Source organism: Corvus hawaiiensis, chromosome 7, assembly GCF_020740725.1.
Source record: "Corvus hawaiiensis isolate bCorHaw1 chromosome 7, bCorHaw1.pri.cur, whole genome shotgun sequence".
NCBI lineage: Eukaryota > Metazoa > Chordata > Aves > Passeriformes > Corvidae > Corvus > Corvus hawaiiensis.
The window spans coordinates 22,933,587-22,956,483 of NC_063219.1; the positions used below are offsets into that span (position 1 = coordinate 22,933,587).

Genomic DNA, 22,897 nt, shown 5'->3' on the forward strand with positions numbered 1-22,897 from the left:
TACTCTCTGAGTATCTACTCAGGGGACAGGTACTTTCTCCACCTTTCAGAGGTCAGCAATCAACGATGTAAGTTTTAGGAGTATAAATGATTATGTATAAGAAATCTTCCTTTATTCATTATTTTTTTTTTGTTTCAATTTCCCTGCAGAAATTGATCTGGGTTGCAATTTTAATTTCAACAGGGCTGCTTGGAAAAGCAAATCTGAAAAAGAGGCTGTCATAGGCTGCATATCATTATTACAAATTCATATGAGCAAGATTGGGGTTTGAAAGTCTGGGGTCTGGCTGCAATAATACCAAAGTGAGTCACAGCCTGTGGAGGAAACATGTCAGGCACATAATCCTGTTCTTCATTTAAAGTTTCTTTTGTCAGGAATATTAAATAAATAGAGTGTAAACTATTGAAGCTACCACGCACAGTTAAGCAGCACCCTATAAGGAAAACAAGCACCAAAGAACATATACATGACCCCAGCAATCTCTAAAGTTGCTTTCTAAACAACACTGAGACGTTTGGATCAGCTCCATTAAAAACAGAAAGCATAACAGGAGAACACATCAGTGCATACAGTTTTCAATTCTTTTTTTTTCCAAACAGAATTTGTTTGTATTCTTGCAATCCTATCATGGTTACCAGCATGTTACTATTTTAAAAATTATAACTTGACAAGATATTTAGACCTGATGATCCTATGCTGGGAGTTTTGAGTTTCAAGGTGCTTCCCTCTATTAAGGCAAAGAATCATAATCAGCCAAAGTCCAGTTACCAGCCTCTCCTGTTACCATGTGTAGTGTGATTTTGCTCCATGGTGATGCAACGTTGCAATGATTTATATCAAAGCAAGCAAACTTCAAGCTGAAGCTGCAAAAAATACAGGGAAGGTCAGTGATAGGAACTGATAACGTTGCAGTTTCTCTGAAGCTGCAGAGAAGCCCACTATGAACACTACAAAGCTGAGAACGTTTCTCTAGTCTTTGATTTCTTATTTTTGAAAGGCTGTAATGGAGCCAGCAGGTAACCTAAGACAATCAGGGAATGTTTTAGCAGACAATACCATATATCTGAATTTCTTCTATAGCTTTATACTATCTATACATTCCTTTGCTTTGTGAAAAGACAGAGAGCTGGTGCAAATAAAACTAAGGTCTCTAGAGGATAATCATGTAAGAGAGTGATTATGATGTGCAGCAGTTATTTACCTATCTACAATCATAGGCCAGTATTAATGACAATGGAAAAAGCAGTTAATGATAACATTGGATGAAGTATATCAGCCTAAGTGTTAAAATACCTGACTGGAATCATTCAGTTCTTTGTCAATTAGCAGAGGTGAAAGAGAAAGACATGCTCTTTTCTTCCTTATTTTGCCATGCTGTAAAAGTAAGACAAGAAAAATATTTTCCAGCCACCTGATGGTCTTAGATGAATTCTGTTCTTGTAAAGTTACACCTTTGTGCCTATAGACCAAAATGACCCTTAGTGCTGTGGATTGAGACACAAGACCAAAAGGATTTTCTAAGTGCAGTTTCATGACATGGGGTTCTTATTTCTGGTCTCGGCCTTAACCAAATGGGACCAGCAATGTGTGGTGTCCCTAACACACTAGGTAGGAAAAGGAGAGGAGTTGTGTGGCCTCCATCTTTTCCAGTCTAGCCATGTGGACCAGTTCAGCTGTCAGGGGAAGCCTCTCTATATCAATCCTTATCAGTCCCCTGACTATTTGAGATGTCATGATCCTTTTTACATTGCCTCAGTTTCCACCTTTTCTGTGATTTACTACTCAGTCATTCTCTTTCTAACTTCATTTTCAAGGCAGTATCTCTGAAACTCCTCTGACATCATCTTCTTGGAGGTATCTGAAACTTCGTGAAGCTCCAGTTTTCTTTCTTGACTAGCTGATCCTAGTTCAGAGCATCTATTAGCTTTTTTTCCCTCTTTTTTTCCCACTTTTAAACTTCTTACTCTCTGAATCAGCCATCAGACACTCAAAAGCCCAAGAAGTAGCAGTAAGCTGCTTTTTCTCATTCTTATACCACTATCTGTGTGGTGTAAAATCAGACAGTGAAAAGGGGTGAGGCAGTGGAGGAGACCTTCTTCATGTGCCCAGAAAATGGTATGAGACTGTAGCACATATTAATAGACAGCTTAACTAACTGAGTTTATGTTAACAGTGGATTTTTTACAATGATTCCACCATAATCAGAATTTTTTGAAATGCCAATTTCACCTTTTCTTTCACATTCAAAGGCATAAGAGAGAATTTTGGTGAACTCTAATAAAAAAAAATTCTTAGGACTCAGTATTTTAATTATTGGAAACTGGAATCTTAAAAAATGAAGTGACAGTTCTGTGTTATCTAGAGGCACATTTTAGGAATAAGTCCTTTTTATTCCATAGAAATCTCAATATTTACTTCTATTCAGTCTTTTAAATGGCGTGATAAATTATTGAAGCTGTGTTTTTAAATATAAGTGAGCTTTTATTCATACCTTTTATCCTCTGTGGAGTCATTTGCCTTACAGGATTCCTATTAGTGTGACTTCCTGTATATTCAATATATACTGTTTCTACCAAGTTTCAAGCAATTGTTCCTGCCAATATTACTTCAGGGTTTGTTGGTTTCAGGAAACAGATTTATCACTTGAAGAGCATTATTTGTATGTTCATTAGGAGAAATAAATGTGCTTTACATCTGTATTTATAAATTATGCTGTGATCAGCCTGTCAGTACTGTACATGTAGAACAGCATCAGAGCACTGAAATAATAATAATAGGGAAAATAGCAGTATCACCTTTATCTCTTCTAAAAATAGTGTTGCCACAAACATTAGAAAGGCAGAGCATGGGAAATACTGCTCGTGCTGCACCATCACAGCTCTTAGCAAAGGGGCTCCAGAGTTCCTGGGAGAGCAGAGCAACAGCAGGGCTGGAAACACCGGGCTTAGGCTTGCAGTACTCCTGCCTACAATTATGAGGAAAAAGAAATAGCCCAGCTCAAAATCTGGTTTAAAAAGTCTGTGTTTAAAAACCAGTGGGAACTGGCCCGGTATCAGCACTGAAAGATGTGTGAAAAGGCAGCAAAATCAGCAGGAGCAGATGAAGGGTTTCTGAAGGAGCCAGCTAAAGCAGCCTGAGAAGTACATTTACCAACTCTTGACAGTTCTAACTAGAGAGATTTGGAGCAGATAACAAGAAGGTATTTTTAATGTTATTGAAATATATCACAATGGGTAGGATATGTTGGGAAAATCGGACTCTTCATGCTTCTTTGTCCCCTGCAGGGTGGTTGACATCCCAGGGATAAAGGATGTTGGTGAGCTGGGGGAAGGGTGAGGGATCAGTAATGTTCCTTCCTGGTGGAAAGGCAGGCAAAAGCAGTGCCACAGCCAGTTCATGTGATGCTCTCTGTTCACACCCCAAGCAAACACCTGCTGAGCAAAGCAGGACCTTCTGGGAGCAGCATTTGCACTGGGCAACCCATGAGCTGATGGTGATGGGAACATGTGGGGGTTTGAAGCCCATCTAATAACAACCCGGCTGCCAAAGGCAAGCAAGGGGATGGGAATCTGATTCTCCTCCACCTAGCATTGTTGTGAAACTAGCTGTTGACTTCCATGCTAATAGAGCCAAAACCAGCAGGCCCAGTTATAAAATGTAGTTCTAAGACACAATAGCATGTTTGGGTTTTGTTTCTTTAATAGCACAGCTAGGAAAGTTGATCCTTCATGGAGTACTTTGCTAAAATGGAAAGAACATCAATATTTTTCTTCCAAATAAATACATATTTGAATTTCATCAAACAGGGTCCTTGTAAAAATAATTATGAAAATAGATACTAGCTGAGTATGAACCAAACTACCCTTTGTTTACCTGAATTAGAAAAAGGACGATTAATGGTAATGAACGTGTTACATTACTCATTTGTCAGAAAAGATCAATAATGTTAAATACCCCAGGAATGTCACAAAGCTGCCCCCAGTGCTGTGCAAGTTTTGTGAACAATTCTAGTGGAAAACTGTCTATCAAAGGGGCCACCCCTCCACACACAGAGTTCTGCCTCCTGCTTCTGTCCTACCTTCTTGCTTGGTGCTGAGGAATGACCCCTGCTAACAGGGGAAAAAATAAATCTAGAAAATAAAGGTGGTAATTTTTTTGCTTTTATTCGGTTATTTTGCAATTCAAATAATTTCATGGGAGCAGGTACAGCTACAATTAGGGAAAACATTAGTCCCCAGAAGGGGGATGGGGGAGGGTGGGGGAACTCATCAGTGGTGCCCCTGTGGAGTGTAAAGAAGTGGGAGTTCGTGCTGGCAAGGCAGCCACCCCTGCCGGCCCTGCTGCCACTTGAGAAGAGCATGACACAGCCCAGGAGGAGAGGCCAGAGCATTGCTTGTGGCAAAACTCTCTCCCTGTAGCTCTTCTGTAATTATTTCACAGTTTTTATATTTCTGTGTGATTCAATGCAAGTTCCTGGAGGCAGCAATACTTGCCATGAAGGACCAATTAATGGTCATCTCAGGAGAACTCACATGGTTGTATCCAGTTGTCACTGAGTCCGATCCAGAAATGGTTTATATGATGAGCAGGGATTGCTTTTTCCATTAAGAATCTTGCAATATTGGGAAACAGTGATATGATAGAGCCTATCTAGTAGTTTAAAACCAGTGGCTTAGAATTCACAGTAATTAAACACACTCTGACAAGTCTTGCAATATTGGGAAACAGTGATATGATAGAGCCTATCTAGTAGTTTAAAACCAGTGGCTTAGAATTCACAGTAATTAAACACACTCTGACAAGTATTCTTCTGGAAAACGTTTTAAAGTTACAATTCACACTCACTCTGCAGATTGAAGGACAGATGCCCTTCGTTTGTATAGAGGAGTGGGATACAGACACATACTGTCTTCCTGATTTTTCACTGATTCCCATTCTCATCCTGAGTGAGTTAATTTAACCTTCCCTTGGCTCACTTTTCCCACCTACAAATTATGTACATTGTTGTTTAAGTACCTCAGAGAGATATTTCAAATTTTAATTAGTGTTTGTAAAATGCTTTGGGTTATTTGGATCAAAGTGTGATTTATTATTCAGTAACGTATGCTACTGTGTGGTAGGTGTACACTGCGTGTGCTGCAAAGTAGAGTGGCAGCAAATACACTCATTTGTACTTTGTTCTCTGTTTATATAATGTGGGCTGTAAGATTCCCTTTCTTTGGTTTCATTTCCAACACGTTTGATCAAAGGTGTTTTGATTTTTCACAGCCTTGCCCTTAATAGGTATTCTAGTGTATTTTTATGTGAAAAAGACCAAATCATGTGAAGAGAAGGGACAACTAATAATCTGATCTACTTATACTAATTGGACACATCCACATATTTTTACTGAGCTTTTGTTCTATATGGACATAAATGTATGCATATCATATTGCTTAAGTTCATCCTAGGATGAGGTCTGGGATCTAGGTTGTGATTTTCGGAGAGTATGCCAGTTAATCCCGTCCAAAAATGTGGCAAAAAACTCTCATCCAACGTGCCAGGCCCCAAGAACATGGAGCTCGTGGGGAACCTAGGACTGTGCAGGAATGGCAAATGAACCCTTCTAATAAGATTGGCTTTAACTGATCCCTGCAAGTAAGACCCTGCAGACTGGAACAAGCCAGGGATTTTATCTATATTCTCAGAGAGATAATTTGCCAGTCAGAGTGTCTCCAGATGAGGATACGAGCTCTGAATCAATCAACTTTGTTTACATTTTTCTTAATACGAGCAGATTTCTCTGCAAGTTGTTTCAACTACTGGTATTATTCTTCATGTTGGGAATGACACACCAAGGCAGAAAGGCTTTCTGAAGTTCACTCCAATACAAACCCACCCTTCCAAAAGTATTCTACCAACAGCATCACTCAGGTCCATCTTATGCACTTACACCTTGATTTGTTTTCATCTCTGCCCTGTCCATTTGCAGGTTTATTTCCTGTGATAATCCTTTTGAGCCCACTCCTTCCTTAGTGAGCAAACAGTGAGAGAGAGCCAGGGGAAGGTGATCCTATGTTTTTAGCTCTTTAAAGCAAAACAAGTGTTATAAATGTGCATATTGTAAGGGCAGACTAGGATATCCAGTTGTGGAAAATGCACAGCACAATCCCTCCTGGAGGAAACAGTAAAGGGACTGCTGAGAGTGAAATCTTCAGGAGAAAAGCCCAGGGCTTAGGGAAGCTGTGCAAAACCAAGTGATAGGGGAAAGAGTACTTCTGCTTTGCATGATAGTGTGGGTATACCCACAGTATGGGTATACCCACAGTATGGGTATACTGTAAAGGGAGCATTTGCCTTCAGTTGTGCTGAGGCATCAAACATCAAGTTCAGAAAAAGAAAAATAATACTAAACTTTTAGAGTGTAAATATAAATTCTTTTTAAGATCAAGTGGAAAGATGATAATGTGACAGGCACAGGAAAGCTATGGAGAGGCCAGAGAGATTTGAGGTGGTGCTTGCTGGGGCTGCAACATCATACCCCCCTGTACTTTAGAGTGTTTAAAGTCTGTAGCAGTATAATTATAGCAAACTAAAACTCAAAGTAACTGCTTTGGTTACAAGGAATTAGATCAACTAATTTGACAGAACTTTAACTGAATGGATGACCCACTTAATAAAAGAAAAGAAAAAGGACAAAATTACTGGATGGTGTTGACCACAAGATGGATTGGACCTTGTCTTGGGCTGACTTTATGATGTGCATCCCATATCGCTGCCCTATGCCCAGAAATTAATTCTTGTGCCTTTGTATGCCTTTAAACTGAGCCTGAGAGGGGGAAGGAAAAACTGAACAAAATTTTCTCAAAGCAGTTTGCAGCTTGTTCAAGGTCACACAGAGATAGGGACTTTTCTTTCCAGCTGCGGCAGGGAAGCGAGGAAGCACCCGGCTTGCTGCTTTCCAGTCAGCTTTTGGCCAGTTGTTCAGTTTCTTTTTATTTCTCTGGAGAGAGACTGAGAGTTGAACTTTTTTTCCTTCCCTGGAATTTTGGATTTTCTCCCTTTTCTACTGGACTGCTTCAATATCAGAGCACATCAGGAGGACTTTCCACTGGGCACAGAGGGCCTGGCCCTGGGCCAAGCCCCAGCTCCAAGGAGACCAAAGGGAGGACTCCAACACTTTCCCAGGTTTTTCCTCCACAGCGAGAGATTTTATTATTTAGCATTATTTTCCTTTTCCCATGTGCTTGTTAAATAAATAGTTTTTATCTCCTTCACTTTCCTTTGAGGAAAATTTATTTTTTCTGAACCTGGTGGGGGAGGGGTGGTGACCTGCCTTCTCTCAGAGGATATATTTCTAAATTTGGCCAAACCGGAACAGGCCTGAAACATAGTTTCTTATAGATGAATTTTAATAACTGTGAATTTATTGAAATACATGTGTAAGTATGCAAGATGTACCCCCATGTGCCCCACAATACATTTGGAAATATCTGTCTCAACTTTGTAAAACACACAAAACGAAATGATTAACAGTACTTTGAAACAAAGCTGACACTGGTAAATTAGAGTAGTAATTCACTATGTCTTAATACTTGAACTCAAATCTTCTACAAGGAGCTAATTCACTATATGGAGAAAAGGAAGAATCGCTCAGGACAGCAGTGAGGTCTGTAATAACCTGTTGTCTCTTTCTTTCCTGTCTCCAAGGTTTCACTTTTCCATGTAACCCTAAAGAGTGGACACAAAAGACATGTATTTGCTTGAAAGGTGAGAAATAAAATATAAGTCTTGACTTTAAGTAGCTCCACACAGCACTGGTTCTTGAGTTTGATTTTCTTGCCTGTCTACATACAGCCCTCTCTCAGTTTTTCTGCTATTGTGCTCAGTGTCACTTTTGCTGAAGGAAAGTAGCTGAAATGTCGCTTTAACCAAATATCCTGAGATGTTGGAGACAGATCTAAAACTGAAAAGAGATTGATTCTCATGGGAAAATCCTGTTGTTGGACAAGCAGATGTAAATCACAGCTGGCTTACAAAACTAGTGAGAAAATGGATTTTTTTTTGCAAAATTGGCAAGCGGGTAGGCTAGGCTCTGATAGGCTAAGGAATCCAGCTTTGCCAGGGCATGGGCTCCACTGCTCACCTGAATGCACGTGGGAGAAACTCTACTGCTAGTACCCATCCAAGGCTAAAGCTGTCATGTGTTTTTTTCTCTCCAGCATCTTCCCAAGGTGTCCTTCACATCTCCCAGTCCCCACCAGTATTATATAACATTCACATTATTATTATCATCACTTATTTTAAGTTTCTAAATACTTTTATTTTCCATTGGAGGAGTTTACCTGTGTGCAGCAAGGAAGCTGTTCTGCATGTCTTATAACATGGCTAATGCTGAGCTGTGGTCACTTACGACAAGGGCTGATCCCACCAGGACCACGTGCAGAAATGAAATTGACCCTGTGTGGCTGCCTGCCTGCCATTTCCCATTGTTTCAGTGGGTCCCAAGAAGGGCTGTCCATGTGAATGGAGTTATTGGTTTGCATTTAAGGAGCTGGGTACAAAACTCTGGGAGAGAGTTGGGAATAGTAAAGTGGTGTCGAAATCTAGTGTTCAAGAAAAGAATCAGAGGGATGCAGAAGACAGCTCTTCTAGAGAGTCAGGGAATACAGGATATCAGGCAAAGTGAAGCAGGGGTAAAGCAAGTGGAAATGTAAGGTCACTGGTCTGGGGACCAGCTGTGGCTGCCAACAGCAGCATGTTGTCCACCCAGATACTATTTCCACTTGAGTAGGAACCAGTGGTGGAGGAGACTGGATCCCTATGCCCTCTCCAGGAATCAAAAGCTGTGTTCTACTGTGGCCAGCTGAGTGGTGGAGGATACCAGATATACACACCAAAGGACAGAGTAACCAGTGCTTGTACCTCCTCTTGGCCTACTCTTCAGTTTATATTACAGCTCCTTTTCTACTCTTTGCCCACTTAAAACAGTCATTACTCTTTTTTTATCTCCTAACAATACAGACAATTTCACCTTCTGCATTTTATATGGCTCTGTCACTACCCTCTAGTATTTCTGATTTCAAGAGCTTTTTCTGAACCTTTTAATTCTCAAGACTAGAAATCTTATTCAGATAATAATTCAGTCTCCTTTAAAAGTCTCTATCTATATATTCACTGCTGTGATCCAGGATATCTCATTCTTCCATCTCTTCTTAAATCTTCTTCTGGAGTTCATTTTTTTTTACTTTTACTAATAGCCATTTTCTTCAACGGGAAGTTTTAATATGCTGGAGAATAATTTGAATGGTTTTTTCCTTTCATGTGTTGGGAAGTTTGTTTTTGTTTTTCCTTCAAAAGATGGTGGATAGATTTGCCATGAGATGATTCTTAGAGAATATGTGAGAGCATGCTAACATCATTTGACACCTGTCAAACCAGCCATCTTCCCCCATGTCTCATGCTAGAAATCTAAGCACAGAGGTAGGTGTCCTCTGAGATAGTGGTAATTTCCAGTAAGCAGACTTAGAGGAAAATACAGGCTTTTTCTTCTTTCGGGTGCCTGAAGAACTGAAAACATGCTCTCTTTATTTTTATAACTCACTGCTAGCAGTTCCTCTCATTTACACTTATATACTCATATGTACATACAAATGCATATATGCATATACTTATTTGCAGAAAGAAGTAACTGTAATAAAACCCTTAATGATACTGAGGAAGCAGTCACCTGTTACTCTGCTCTGGCAGTTTCAGCTGTCGAGTGAACTTGAGTTATTGTGGTGATTTATCATTACTGCTTTAAGCCATATGCTATATTCTGCACCTATATTTTATATTTATAGCTTCCTGTATTGAATACTTAAATTTTCATCTTATTTTCACAGTGAAAGAATTTTTTATGTGAAAAGCAGTAACCAAAATTAGGTAATGATTACTCGTATCATCCTTGGTATCTGTTACCTTTTTTTTCAAGTGGTTGACCAAAACTGTACCCATTTCACCTGTATTGAGAAATTTGGGCTGCAGGGGTGAATAATGTTAGGGTCTGCAACTGTTGGTAGTTTTCTAGGGATGACTTCTGTCTTAGATATTAAAACAATCTTGGCTGAGGCTGGAGGTCTTTGCCTAAAGTCCCTGAGAAGTGGTGTTGTTGATGATGGAACTGCTGGAGCATGTCCCCTGCCAGCAGTGCCTTGCCAGGACATTCCTCATTTCCCTGGGCTGCTTGTTCTCACCTGAGCAGGGCAGCTCCTGTCTCTCTTGGCTGCTCTGGAGGAAAAGTTTCAGGGGTGGCTCTGCAAACCAGATCACCAAAATGAGCCAGGCAGAGGAGCTGAGAGGTGTGGTGGTAACACTGTGTCCTTTCACCAGTCTGGTTTCATGGGCCACGATCTGCAGAAAGAATGGGCAGCACCTGAAAGGGGAGGACTGGGGATTAGCAGTCATGAGCTCTTCCCCACTGGAAGAAATGGCTTCACCACTGAAGGAAATATCAGTAAGTACAGAGATAATAAAAGTAAAGTAGGAAGGTCAGGACTTTTATTAATTAATATTAACTGATCATGGTAATTTCCTTATCTGGACCTTGAGGTCGATTTAGGGCTGTGCCTAACTTTCTGCCTCATGTTTTGCACAGAATTACCAAGTAATTTGCCCTCCCTACGCCGTAGTTACCATTCCTCCCTCCCCTGGTTACAATATTTGTATCTACAGTACTAGTTACTCAGATGGTTTGGTTTTCTTGTCCTTTCTATTGGAGGCGTGACAGCAGAGAGGAGGAGGTAAATAGCAGATTTGATCTTTAAACTGAACTCTGCAGTATAGGAGATGTTACAATGCTTGGTTGATGGCAGAGCCTGAAGTGCAGGACAACTCTTTGCCTCTGAAATGCTATCAGCCTTCTTTACTCTGCCTTCCAAAACAAAACACAAAATAAATAAAGCTTCCAGCATCAGTAAACATCCCGCTGTCTGAACTGGCAGCTTGCCAACTCATTTGGACTGTTCTCCCCTCTGGTATAAAACACCCATGCAAGGAGGGAAAAAAGAGTGAGGAGCCCCCTATGATGGTGTGTAAAAGAATGCCTTACCAATTTTCTTATTTGAACAATAGGACAGGAAATCTTGGATTCAGTGTTTTTAAACAAGCTTACTCACATTCTTTTATAACTTTTTTTTTTTTTTTTTTTTTTTTGAGCATTTATCACTTAAAACCATGCAATTGTCCATCTGAGTGAATAAACATACAAAACCCATTCCTCTTTGAAATTTTAGCTGGGATTCAGGAAAATAAAGAGAAAAAATATCTGCACGTAGATGCAGCAGTTTTCTGGGATTTTAGTCTCCCTCCTGGACAGGAGTGGCACATGTGTTTGGATTCTCTGGTGTATGTGTTGGAGTTCCATGGCTGAATGCATGAATTGCACAGGCAGTGGACTGAGCTGCATTTTCAGCATGGTTTCTGCTCAGTCACTTATAGGTATTTATGATTCGGTTTTGGAAATATCCGGACTCTGCCCCACATGTTCTAGAAATTAAGAAAAAGAAAGGCCCTGAAGAAGGACTGGCTGCACATAGGATATTTTCTGAATGCTGATTTTTATGCAGAGATTGTTGATAAGAGTTAAGAATTAAAAAGCATTTGATATAAGTGATGAAGACATCTACCTGGGAGGTTTGCCCAGTGTCAGCTACCTTGAGACTTGAACTGGGGTTACTGTCTGTACATTTCAGTCTGTGTTTCTGGATTTACACAGGTGAAATGTTGACCTAGAAGAATATGGAACAAACCACTACAGCTTTAAGCTGCAGAGGTTTATAAAAAAAAAAAAAAAGAAAGGCAGAAACAAAGGCAAGCAGATGGCTAAAGATGAAGGTCACATCAGATTGAGAAGTTTGTCAAAATGTGATGACATAGGTAATCTGTAAACTGTTATTGCACCTAGCTGGAGGTGCTGAAAAACATTTTGAAATTACAAAAAACACTGGAGTCACCAGCACACAGGCAGGAATGATAGCCTGGAGTGGTTCTGCTCTATGGATGAATGCCAGATGTGGAAAGCGACATATCTGGAATTAATGATATTAAACATGCTTTTCTTTTATGCTCAATAATAACTCTATTATGATTGATACAAACCGCAGACACTTTATCTAGTACAAATGGAATCGTCTGTCATTGACTATATTAAATCATCAATTTCTGCATGATGAGGATCGTTTAGGGTAACTAATCATCTGTCTCGTTCTGAAGTCTTTAAGGCTGATCAGATAACGTTTTGAATACTGCCTGAGCAACCATGACAATCTAACCCTTCCATGTAAGGATTGAGAGGGGCCCATTATGCCGTCAAAGCCTGTGGAAATATCACAGCTCTTTCTCTACATAATACCCTGCTGTAAATAAATCACTCTCCACCGCAAACTTTATTGATCACAAGCACTTCCATGCTTGTGTCTAGTGAAGTCTCTACAGAATAAAATGCTGCTTTATATTTTGTCTTGTCAAAATATTAAACGGCTCTGTCAAGCGGAGTCAGGCTAGCAGTGATGGTGTAATTCTGCTGTAGCCCTTCTCATTCCCTCTTTCTATCTCAGCTGCCAAGCTTACAAAGCAGGATTTTTTTTATAAACTTTCCAATTATAGTCTCGTAAGATTATGAAGCCTTAAGATAAAGTGTCCTAATTTAGAGTGGTAGAGTACTGGAACCACTAGACAAGAGCCTGTTAGATAAAATATTTCTCACAAGAAAAAGATAACCTGGCTTATTTATATACACAACATTAATGGGCAATAGGAGATAGCCTGGAATTTCCCTATTATTTTACCAAGTGAGATAGGAGAGAAATATTTGAATTAATTCAAGCTCAAAGTGTTTATTATTCACAGACAAAAACCATCCCTCTTATTATGAGACAAATGTACCAAAGGAGGAAACTGAGAGACTCCAGGTTAGTACAATGCTTTGCATTTTCATACCCTATCGTTAGTTTGTAATTCTGTAAATAAGATAATGTATCTGTAGTGATACAGAAGCACCATCATGGTTTGAGGGGGAGGGAGGACTGCTACTGCCTCTGACTTCAGCTCACGTTGTGTTTGTCATTGGATGGTCTCACTTCAGCACTGCTTAGCCACACAGAGCACTGCTCTTTTTTAACACCCTGCGAATCTCCAGGGGAAAAACCTGGGGTCTTGCAGAGCTTTGCTGAGAACAGCCGGGGCAGATTGTAAGGAGGTTTGGGGCTGTCCTTGGGAAGAAGCTGGAGCACTTTCAGGGCTGCTTGACGTTGTAATAGTATTCACTACCTCAGGACTGCAGAATCTTAAGCTCTGTCAAGCATTCCCATATGCTTCCCTCTCCAGGAAAGGCGAATAAGAGCCAAAAGTGGTGGCAAAAAATTCTAACCTGTGCTGAAAATAAGGCTGAAACACAGAAACAGGCAGCTGACAGTGACTTCCTGACTCCTGGGCTTCTCAGGGAATCAGAGAAAATCTGGTCTCAAAATCACCATGTTTTATTCCCTTCCCTGTTTGATTTTCATGCAGGTAGAGTTTCTGTTCAGGGAGCATAAATGTGGAGTTCACAACCAACCTTCTTTCTCTTGGTTGTCTTTTTTTTTTTCCCTGTGACAAATCAAAATCCATATTAGGTGAGAGAACAGCAGAGAGACCATCTGCAGAGGAAGATGGGCAATTGTGAAAAGAGGTCAAGAACAAAATAGGGAAGAAGGAGCAGCAGATCCGGAGGTCAGCGGAAGGACAGAGGCCGTGAGTTGGAGGTGTACCCACTCATCCCACACGTAAGCTCCTTTCACTGAGGCAGCGGGGAGCGATCTCTCTGAAAAGCACCTACCGCAAGGAAGTCCTGACTCTTCTGTGCCTTACAGATATGACTCAAACAGAGATACTCATTCTCAAAATGAAAGCAGGCAGAGTGAAGTTACTGGTGTGACGGACGCTTGACAGTGAGGGCTCCAGAGCAGGAAAGTGCTGGCTGTCCCCATGAGTGACAGACCCACCATCAGGTTTTCTACACTGCATATGCAATCACCCCAAATAGCTATTTTGTGTGATTATGACCAAGGAAATTTACTTTTTAAATTATTCTAGACAAAAAGTATTCCATAAAGCAGCCATGGGCAATCTCTGAGCCAAGAAACTGCAGGTGTATTTAGAAGTCCTAAAATGGTCTGGCCGTTCTCCCTTGTCCTTGCTCTTCCTTATCTACAAATTGTTCCCCTCCAAAAGGGACTTAAAGATTCCCTTACAAGACTTCAACAACTTCATCTTCTCCTTCTTTATTACCTTTAGTGTTGTCCAGTTAGGGGAAAAGTGAGGAGCCTCTTACATCAGTAATGGCAATAGTTAATGACAGGAATACAGGCTGTGAAGAAGCAGTTGTTTAGTCAAAACCTTTGTTAAATCTCTTTGAAAAATAAAAATTTGTAAAACTAATTTTTTATGGAATGCTTTCAAAACACAGAAAGCTATGAAATTCAGTGATTTGTGCATTAGTAATTACTATTGCTCTGAACTAAAGAAAAAGTGAAAGGCATCAGTAGTTGAATACTCTGTCCACTTATGGTGCTTTATTATCTAAAGAAATAGTATTTTTCAATTAGTAAATGAAACACTAGATTGCTCTTTCCCAAACTTTGTGTGATCATGTTTCATGTACATTCTTAAGAAATTATGATTACCTGGAATACCATTGCTTGCTTCCTTTGGTTTCTTTATGCAGTTTTGACAAATTGCAGTCTACAATCCAAGCTTTCTTTTGAGATTGATTTCCAAAGGAATGGAATTTAAAAATAAGAATGGCTTGTGTTATGGAAGAAGTATAAATACATCCATAACTAACATACAGATTTATCTGTTTGCAAATGTTCTAGGATAGTTCTAGGTCATAGTTAAAAATGCATAGCAAAGGGCCTGAAAATAAAGTAAGAGCAGTGTTCTCATTCTTTAAAATGATCATTTTTATAAGTATAAAAAAATCCAACAATAAGCGGCAGAGTTTGTATGAAATGCAATAGAACATTTTCATTATGCAAATAGAGTTAATGTAATTAAGGAAACGCACTGTGACTGTCTTCAAGTTAGCACTAAGCTGCAGTGCTCAGAAACAATGGATAAAAAAAAAAAAAGGTATTACTCCGAAGAGGTAACAATTAGTGACAAGTCAGTCTGTAGTAACACCAGAGATTACTCTGGTGTCAAAGAACTGCTTTTCACGGCTGAACAACTTCAGGATCAAACACCTGGAACAAGATAAACAGCTTCTTTACTTAAAACATACTTCCATGAAATAGTTTGCTGTCCTTTAACTTTCATTACTTTTGCGGGCACGGTTAGTAGGAGGAGGAAAGGAGGGAGGGGAAGGGAGAGAGAGAACAGATCCCTCAAGAGTGGTGTGGTTTGGTCAAAAGCTTCAGACCTTGAAAATCTTTGCATACTAACATCTGAAACAGGTGGTCCTGGGCTCATTTTGTGAGCATAAGTTGCTGTGTGTCGACCTTATGCTCCTGAGCTTTCTCAGATGTGTAGCCAGGAGGGATCTGTCTGACTGTGTGTGATTTTTTTATATCTTTCAGCTGAATCACAGGTCTTAATGCAAAACGCACTCAGGGACAGCACAGGGAATTGTGACACTCCCTATAGGACTTTTCCACTATAAACCAATAAATGGATTACACTGATCTGTATAGTTTTTTCATTTGTGATTGCTAAAATGTGGATAAAGTCCTTCATTTTAATATTTAATAATAATAATCTTCATTTAGTCAGCAATACACGGATAGTTTATTGGAAACTGCACAGATTATTGTGAGTGGAGATTTTCTGTGCCAGTTACTAAGGGCTGGGAATAGGGCAGGCACATAAGAAAAGAAAATAAAATTCCCGTCAATGAAGTGCAGAAAGCTGGAGATGAAGGGAAGATGCAAATAGCAATAGTGGGTAAAAGCACGGGTATTGCTTCACATTTAATGACTGACTGCGTTAAGGACCCCAGTCATCTCCTCTGGCCAATCATTAACTGCTTGGAAATGTCCTCCCATTAGCTCTTATTGTTAACAACAAGTTACTAATACATATTTAACAGTATTCATTATTTTTTTAACTGCCTCGTAGCAGCCTCAGTGAGAGAGCATGAGCAAATGGAAACTGCATCACCCAAGCTCTGAGAGCCAGAGGAGAGCAACACAGCAGAGCTCCATTTTCCCCAGAGCAGCCGTGCTGCTGCCCTGCCTGTTTGTGAGCCCACAGCCCTGTGCCCTGCTCAGACACGGCCAAGCCTGGGCTTTGTTAGAGCAGCACACTTCAATGTGTATAGCCAGGCAGATGCAGCACAAGCCTGGTTTATTGAAACATGAGCAGTGCAGATTTAAAGTGGTTTTGACCATGCAAACTCACTTTTTTTTGTTTGTAACAACAGTAGATAATTATGTTGCAACTAAATGTCCTCAAAGATTTCTGGGGTTTTGTTTCTTGGGGTTGGGGTTTTTCAAATTTTGTCTTCCAAACTCTGTCCTTTCAGTTGGTCTATATCATGTTTTTGAAGACAGCTGGAATTCAGAAAAACAACTAAACTACTGGTGTGATATTAAAATGCATTATTTTAAACAGAGGCAGTCATGAGTTTAAAAGTTATGATTCCTCAAAATTCTATTAACTCATTTTCAGCTGGATAAACAGAAATGCACAAAACAGACTAACTTGTAGGGACTAAGTGGCCATGAGCCTGAGGGCCTGCCCTAATAGTATGTGTGTCTCACATTGACCCAAAAGATCCCTAGGTAGAATTTGTTATCTGAGGAAGTGAAAGTCGACGATTTATTGCAGTTAGATCCCCAAAAACAGATTCACAATTATCAAATAACAGAATCTGTTAGTTCTGCTGCCTTCAGTAAAATAACAGATCTCCATGGAAATAGGATTACAGGAGAAACCATATTAGATTAGGGTTCATCTGACTCAATTTCCTGTCTCTGACAATAGCCAGTACTCCAGAGGAGGGTGGCACGAATAGAGTATTAAATGTACATAATTTTTCAGTCTAAATGTGTAGAATCTGACTGTAAAATCATCCTTTCTCCTGCTCCTTGCTTCTTCCTTTCAATTTCCTCTTACATATCTTTGGCCCTTTGTCTCCTGAAGTGTGATGCTTTCTGGATTTTGGGTTTAACTGGGAAAATTGTTGAATATTTGAACTATCTCTGAGTCATATGACACTGTTAAATGGTGTCTGGAGTATAAAAACTTGGCACAGTGCATTTTTTCAGGCTTGAGCTTTGTCTACTCGCTTGGAGTGCTGTTGTGGCTAAAATACCAACACACACACATACAGTATTACTATTTTGGATCTGTAGACTAGTAACTTATAAAATGTCACAAAAAATTCCTCTACATGTAAAGAGCCAATAATCTTACATTGAACTAAATCCATGACAGATAAATAATGCTGAACACATTTCCTGAACACAGCATCTAGGGCTACCTGATAACCCATATCTCAAAACTTCCCTCGAAGTCCCTTTTATATCTGGGCCCTGTTGTTTGGTTGTGACTGATGGTTGTAAACTAATCAGCGTGAGGTGCCAGTGAGGAGGTCAGAAAACTGCTACAGATATTGTTTGCATTGCAAAGATCTGCTTGCCCCAACTTTGGACCACAAATTATGCTGGAAACCAAAACTCCCACTGTTTCCACAGCTCCTGGTATACCTCCTCCCCAAGGAACAAAAGGTATATTTGTGTTTTTTACCATAATTAATTTTCTTCACTGGAAAAACCAAGTGAAGCAAACTGTGGCTGGATGTGTAAGTACTTAAAATACAAAAAAATATTCTCACTTTTGGGCACTCTTTGAGACCCTTTTCCTTGGGGTATTTTGGGTTTTATGGGCTGGGTGCAGAAGCGTTTTTTTTATTGTGGGCTCCTGTAGCATGCATTTGACCCAAGGCATATGGAAGAACTGCCCCTGTGTTTGCATTGAGACCTCATTGATCAGTAGTTTAACAAAGAACAAAGAGACCATGGTGCACACACTGGGAGCTGTAGTACCACTTGCCCGAGCAGCACACTGGTTAATTGTACGCAGCAGGACATCTAATGTGCTGCCAAAAGATGTTGGAGTAGCTATGAAATAGTAACTTGAAGGGTTAGTAACAAATCAGTATTACCTTCTGGGCTTAGTCTGAGGAGAAAGGGCAGCTCCTTATGGATTTTGTTTTGTTCTCCCTAAATAAAACCTCTAGATCCAACAGGGTAATGTTTTGTCTTACCAATGCATCTGTTTCTTTCTTGGTAAATAATATTTTAATTCCATGTGTAGCTAATGTTTTAAAGATAAGTCATTAAAGAAACAAATTTTAATTCTAGATTTCCACAGACTTATTAGGATTATAATGAATTAAAATATAATGAAAAATAGCCTGATTAAGGTTATTAAGAGGTTATATCATCTTTAAGCCATACCTCTGTTGAAAAAGGCTCATGAAAGGAGGAGTGTCTCTTAGCTGAGACGTCTGCAGTTTGATTAAAAGCATGAAAAAAAAGTGCAAATACTTCCCCACCTGGAAGGATAAGACAAAGATTTACTGTCACTGAATGTGCCAAAAAGTCCTGGTCTTCTGTGCCGCTTAGTCTTGAGAATGTCCAATTCATATTTCATGTCCAGCTACGAATGGAATAGGGAGAATTTACTGTGATTTCTTCAGATGTTTGAATATTAGCAAATTTTTGGAATGAAAGCTATTAACATATCAGAAATGAGAGGCTTCTAAATTGGAAAACAGGAAGCTGATTATTGTCTGATAGATTTTTCCAGGATCCTTGTATTGTGCTGAAGCAACAGGAAATTAGTGAAAATCCACTAAAACAGTCATTCTGCTGTGCACGCAGAAAGCCAGAATTCCTTATCAAGCCTCATACCTCATCCATTTATTAGAGCTCGCCAAATAAACTAACGGTTACATCAGTCCTGCAGCAGTTTTCAGGAGGCTACAGCTCCCTGAACCTGAAACTTTGACTGCTGACAAGTTTCTTGAAGCAGAAATGTTACTGAGAAGCCACCTTCCCTGTAGCATCCCTGCTCCTGCTGCCACCTGCAGCTTGGTGCCTCCATCTGCCTGGCTGTACAGCGGGGCAGCAGTGCCAGCAGGCTCTGTCCACGAGGTCCAGGATGCTGCTGAGTTTCTCATCAAACACCCTGTGCTGCAGGGACTCTTTCCTCCAAGTACTGCAGACAGCCCTGACTGTGAGTTTGACAGGCGTGCACTTGCCTACTTTTATAATGAAGATGCTATTGGCAGACCCTCCACAGGTTGGCTAAGGTGATATCTTTAGTCAGAGATTTACAAGATTTTGCAGGAAAGCCTTCTCAGCTTTTTCAGCATGTTTTTTAGATGATGCCACAATGCAGCCATTGCCAATGTTCAGCTTTGAGAAAGGTTCCTGAAATATTTTTAGCCTCTGACTCTTCTTTCTGCACTTATAAAAATCCTTGATAAAGTATTAGAAGAACTAGATATTTACTGGACCCCATACACTGCCAAATCTCTCTTTCTCTGTTTATATTTCCTTATCTAATTTTGTTTTTCCTACTGTAGGCCACCAATTGCAGGAGTTGCATGTTGTGATATACAGATACAATGCATTCCCTCGAGGGACTGAGTACAAAAGTAAGTTGCTTACTTTTTAAACTCCATTTTTAAACTATTTTCTTCTGTGAATAATCACTATTGTAGTAGCTCACTCTTTCCCTTTGTAGCTGTGCCTGATAATGTTTACTGAAGATGAAATGCAAACACAGTATTCATAGTTCTTCCTTAAGTCTTCATGCATTCATCCTAGTATCCTAGCCCTTAGTTGGACTAGAATATCAGACTGTGTTTCAGAGTGTTTTTAATGCTGATGTTTCAGTGTACTTCCAAAAAAGCTAACTACCTTTTTACCCACATTAATGTAAGATGTGGAAGCAGGAGACAGAGAAGCTGCCGTAGCAGAAGAGCTGACCAGCGCTTGTGACTTAAAAGCAATATTTTATACCTTATGCACTGTAGGTAAATCATTCATAGTTGTGCTTGGCCAGTTGTGCAACATCTTATCTGAAGGAGAAAAATTACCTTCTGACTCCCACAGAGTATCATTTTCTGCCCTAATGCTTGAGAAAGCTCTACTGCTATTTGCTTAAAGAAATAATTTTTTTTCTTTCAATCTTCTACTTTACTCTGTTGGAATTAAGTATTTTCTGGAGTGCCCAGCAGTTGAAGGGTGCACATTTACTTGGCCTTGGATCTGGCACTGTCAGTGCATTCTGTGTAATTGCCGCGCTTTATCTTGTTTATGAAAATGTTGTTTGCTTTTATCTACCAAGGGTGGCATCCAGGAATGCTACATTTATGCTTGAAACACCAAAAAGACTTAGAAATGCTAAAGATGAGAGTACACTTTATTGTAAGCATGACAGCAGTGAGTTAAAAAACTTCTTCATCTTTAGCCCTCTGTAGAGGCATGCTGCTCTAGCTATAGGAAAGGCTGTGCAGGGGTAGGGAGCCGTGATGTTCCAGCTGTGCTCCTGTAACTTGGATATTTGCAGCTGAGATAGCTAGTCCTCTCAGCTATTCTGTGCTGTAGGAAAACCAGTCATGATTGCTGTCCAGGCACCATGACTGACTGCTATGGACTGATCACATAACATCTTTTTTTTAGCATCATTCTTCACATGAATTACTAACTTCAGCCATGAAGCCATGCAGTAGATTGCAGAACTCTGTTATCTCACATAATAAATTAGGTTTAGTAAACCAAGCCTTAAAATAACTGTCTCGTTTGAAACTCAGTTGCAGGTTTTCAGGTCATATTTTTTTACAAATTAACCTGAAAACACTTCTGGCATGAGTAATGTCAAGAATGATGTACATTTCCCTTGCTATGGGCTAAATCTTCCATCCTGCCAACTGTGCATGTGAGGGATGTGTATGCAGATGGAAAGGAGAAATGCCTTGCACCCACAGCTCCCAGCCTGGTATCTGTGTGCACTGCAAAGGCTTGGTGCTCGGAGAGGGGGCACATGCTCTCATGGAGCATCCCAGGGTTTTTGTCTCTTCATCTCCCCTCTGCTAGGTGCAGGGTATAGATACAGATGCTTCCATCATCCTCAACATCTTTGAAGTGATGCAAATCTGGAGTGTAACTAAGCTGTCTTCTGTCTTTTTTTCTTCCAGCTGATGGTTTTGCTCTGAATGCATCAGTCCAGAGAAATCTGTGGAGGAGAATGAAAGCGGGGTCTTGTGCACATCTGAATCTGCTGTCTCCAAGAGGCCTTTGGGCCCACAGAGCCAAAACAGCACATTCACGGTAAGCCCTGGATTACAGAGTTTTATTTTACAAAAGAAACAAACACAAAGCATTTTAGATAGTGTTAGACACAGAGTGACATTAAAAAGCTGTCCACCTGCAGTCTAGTTAACACAGTGTCATACCATTAAGCTTGTTGTTAAGAATATTTAAAAGCCTGAAGGACTCAGCACTTCTGCTTCCTCACATACGAAAGCACTGAAAAATGGCAAAATGTTTTGTTTAGTATGAAGCCAAAACTCCTTAATTCTAATATCAAAGGACCAGAAACCCTGTTCAGTGAAAGAGTTGTTCATTTTGATGTACTGCCTGTGCAGAATATATTTGCTCAGGCTATCAACAAGGTAATCTCTTTGGGTTTTGGGTTGCATTTTATTAAGACCTGAATCAAGACCATTAACTTACTTTACTCAGGCCAGCATGGACAACTGCCTTCATAATTGTACTGGTGGATAAAACATAATGAGACTTGGAGCAGTGTTTAAGAAAAAAGTGTTTGAGATGATGTCCCATTAAACGCAGCCATTGTTGATAAAATTGCAAATACAGAATCTGATTTCGTTTGCTTTAGGAATGTTTCTAGAAAAGCCAACTCAGTATGTCTCTTTCTAACCTAAAATTAGGACTGGAATGATAATACCATGATTTTCCTGTTATATAATAGTGACATAACAGTGTGACAGAAAGTGACATAGACACATAAAGAAAGCCCATTTTTTCCTAATCTACCAGAATGTGTTATGTCAACAACAACAAAAAAAAGTCTTTTAACTAAATTTCTGAAAAGAAATCTCCAAAATGCTGCCAGGATATAGCCATGGGAGAAAGACACAAGAAGGGACTAGAAGCTGTTTAAGGAGAATAATGAAAAGAAAAAGCATTGTGAACCTATAGAGGGTTAATGTATGCATATATATACATGTGGGTGGATTTTCAGACTTCATAGCAGAAATTGGTTTATTTTTGTGAAATAAATTTTGTGCAAATGCATGTGATACTTATAAGCAAAAAAAAGACAGTAAGAAAACTCAAATATTTGAGAAAATTCAAGATCAAAAAAAGAGTAAGGAAACTGGTAAAATTTAACAAATTTAGCTGAATGGACAGGATAATGGTTCAATGCTGACAAATGTAACATAAGAAGGAATAATTTGAGCCATCCAAATACATCATTATTGTCACTCAAGGGGAGACCTGTGCCTTCTACTAGATGGTTCAATGAAAGTCTCTGCTCTGTGTAGAGTAAGGGTCAAAGAAGCAAACAAACTGTTAGGACACAAAAGAATTGGGAGAGAAGTAATGCCCAAAATCTTATAATGTCATTAAATAAATCAGTGGTATGCCCTGACCTGGAATACTATATTCAGTTGTGGTTATCCTGCCTTGAAGAGAATGTATCATAAATAGATGAAGTATAGAGATGGGCAATGTAATTGATTAAAAGCATGAAAAGCCCTTCATTTCAGACAAATCAAAAAGTTTAATTTTTTTTTAAATGAGAGTGAAGATGACCTAGATAGGCCACTAATAATAATGGATACACTATATATAGA

General features: G+C 39.7%; 2 long non-coding RNA genes across 2 annotated transcripts in view; both read left to right on the plus strand.

Moving 5' to 3' along the window:
- Positions 1-7,749, plus strand: part of LOC125328698 — a 30,480-nt gene extending 22,731 nt beyond the window's left edge. Inside the window, exon 3 of the long non-coding RNA XR_007204806.1 lies at positions 7,690-7,749. This is a non-coding gene — a long non-coding RNA (uncharacterized LOC125328698). The remainder of the gene's footprint in view (positions 1-7,689) is intronic.
- Positions 7,750-13,655: 5,906 nt separating this feature from the next.
- Positions 13,656-22,897, plus strand: part of LOC125328944 — a 64,889-nt gene continuing 55,647 nt past the window's right edge. The window contains exons 1-3 of the long non-coding RNA XR_007204974.1: positions 13,656-13,784; positions 19,595-19,666; positions 21,212-21,344. This is a non-coding gene — a long non-coding RNA (uncharacterized LOC125328944). The remainder of the gene's footprint in view (positions 13,785-19,594; positions 19,667-21,211; positions 21,345-22,897) is intronic.